We start from the raw sequence: 2,894 nt of genomic DNA, 5'->3' as shown, positions 1-2,894 counted from the left end.
TTTTTTAAAAAAAATCCTAGAAAATCAGTTCTTTTAGTTAACGCTTCCGGATGCATGTGGGCTTCCTTTCAACCGAGGTGCCGTCAAAATCTGGAATGGGAATAGCTTTGCCCAAGAGAGAGATAAGCTGGCAAAGAGGCCTTAAGAATAGAAATTGAGCACTGTGAAAAGGGGAACAGAGAACTGAACAGCTACCCGCTCACTCACCACGATATTTGTCTCTATTGAGCTAGCATCTGTAACTGGTGTTTGAAAGTTAGCAGTAAGAAAACAGGTGCACATGTACACCAAAAACAAAACAAAACAAAAACTCACAAGGGAATTTGCCTGCCACCTAGGTTGGCTTGTACTCTGGAGAGACCCCCATTCCGCAATCTTTAGCATTATCCTACTGTAAAGGGTAGGGGATGCGGTGGTTCAGTGGCTAAGACGTTGAGCTTGTCGATCGAAAGGTCGGCCGTTCAGCGGTTCGAATCCCAGTGCTGCATAACAGAGTGAGCTCCCGTGACTTGTCCCAGCTTCTGCCAACCTAGCAGTTCGAAAGCAGGTAAAAAATGAAAGTAGAAAAATAGGGACCACCTTCGGTGGGAAGGTAACAGCGTTCCATGCGCCTTTGGCATTTAGTCATGCCAGCCACATGACCACGGAGATGTCTTCGGACAGTACTGGCTCTTCGGCTTTCAAACGCAGATGAGCACCGCCCCCTAGAGTCAGGAACAACTAGCACATATGTGCGAGGGGAACTTTTACCTTTACTGTAAAGGGTAGCCACATAGACTACCATTTGCCCAACAACATTTCGGACACTATTCATGCCACAACCTGCCTCAACCATGCAATCACCTTAGCTTTTTGCACATTGTATAAGCTAACAATCCCAGTTGCTGCCTGTGTGGAAGCTGGGAGAATGGGCTGGTGGCTGTTAAGAGGCAGAAAGTCATATTATAAATCAAGCTGAACCTTGATCTCAATTCCAGTGAGAACAAGACGGCCATTCGCTTCAGCAGCCTGAAAGAAGAATGAGCTTTAAGTTGGTTTCAGGTTCACAAATGGTTATCTGAATTCTCTCTGTTACCTGGTTTGTTTGTTTTTTTCCCCAAAGGTTGGTTTGGAGTTACACTTCCCCGGGAATTACACACAGGGGAATTGGAGATGTGTAGGGATGGTGGTGGATTTCCTCAGTTTTCTTTTAAGAACTGGTGTCCTCCCTCAGGCAACTGGTCTCTTCTCCACCCCCTCCTAAGCTTGTGTGGTTTCAATGCTGTCGAATGCTTTCTCTGCCTTTTGGTACGTTTCGCACTTTACACTTTGCCCCTCTCGCTGTATAAGGATAGGAGGCAATTCAGTCGTGGCTCCAATCTTCCCGAGCCAAGGGAGCAGTTCTGTTCAAACCAGGAGCACAATTAGCTTTAAGGGATGCATTTAATTTTTTTTTTTTTTTTACTCGTGATAAATTTGCAAGTACGATGTACGGTACGGGGGAAGAGATTTCTGACTACCCCTCTTTAAGAACTTCTTTTTAGGGTACAGTATATATTCCTTGGTACTTAACAGTCAGTACTGTAGCTTTTGAACAGTAGTATCAGCAGTCTCGATTCTCCCCCAACAGTAGTTGGGATTCTGGATATGCCATGAAACATGCAATTTTTTTTTTTTAAATTGCTTTTCCTTATTCCATTGGCCACCTTGTTCTATGCCTAAGCTAGGTAGAGAACCATTTTGGGGATCTTAAAAGGGAAGAGTGGGGGATGAGAGTTCGCTTTGCATCACACAAGGCATTAAACCTGACCAGGATTGGGCAACTATGCAACTTTATGACCTGTGGACTGCAACTCCCAGAATTCCAGAGGCAGCTGAAGTTAGAATTAGAATAACAGAATTGGAAGGGACCTTGGAGGTCTTCTAGTCCAACCTCCTGCTTAGGCAGGAAACCCTATACCAGTTCAGATAAATGGTTATCCAACATCTTCTTAAAAACTTCCAATGTTGGAGCATTTACAACTTCTGCAGGCAAGTTGTTCCACTGATTAATTGTTCTAACTGTCAGGAAATTTCTCCTTAGTTCTAAATTGCTTCTCTCCTTGATTAGTTTCCATCCGTTGCTTCTTGTCCTGCCTTCAGGTGCTTTGGAGAATACCGTGTTTCCCCGAAAATAAGACCCTGTCTTATATTTTTTTGAACCCTGAAATAAGCGCTTGGCCCTATTGCCATGTGCTCAAAAGCCCGATTGGGCTTATTATCAGGGGATGTCTTATTTTGGGGGAAATAGGGTAGCTTGACTCCCTCTTCTTTTCTGGCAACCCCTGAGATATTGGAACACTGCTATCGTGTCAAGTTAGAGTTGGAAGTCCACAGGTGGTAAGGTTGCTTTAGCTGCCCACCTCTGAGCAAGGCAGCCTGTGAAGCTCAGCTGAACCTAAGATTTCCTTGATGGACCAAGATTGGCGCTTTCCCCTTTTAACTGATCAAGGATAAAGACTCTTCGGCATCACTCTGTAAATGATGGGATTGTGACTAAGGGAAAGGCTTTTTTTGATAGTTCTTTTGTTTGTCTCTCTCTTAACCTATTTTGATAGGAAATGTGGCGGTTCTTTACTTCTTTTATGTACATTTGATGTATGTGTCACAGATTTTTTTTTTTCCTCACCCCACAACAGATGTGGAATTCATTGCACTGGATCAGAAATTTTCAGGGTTTTTTTCTCCTTGCAGCTCTTTGCGTATGATTTAAGTCTTGCACCGTGAAAACTCTTCATAGGTTTAAGAACGAACTTTGTCTGCTTCAATGCAGATAGCCCTTGATTACGACCACAATTAAACCCAAAACATCTGATTGCTAAGTGAAACATTTAAGTGGACTTTACCCCTTTACGACCATTCTTGCCACAGCCGTT

Source organism: Pituophis catenifer, unplaced genomic scaffold, assembly GCF_029215685.1.
Source record: "Pituophis catenifer annectens isolate HBS135680 unplaced genomic scaffold, rPitCat1.0.hap2 SCAF_13, whole genome shotgun sequence".
Lineage (NCBI taxonomy): Eukaryota > Metazoa > Chordata > Lepidosauria > Squamata > Colubridae > Pituophis > Pituophis catenifer.
Note: the sequence above shows the minus strand (reverse complement) of the source record.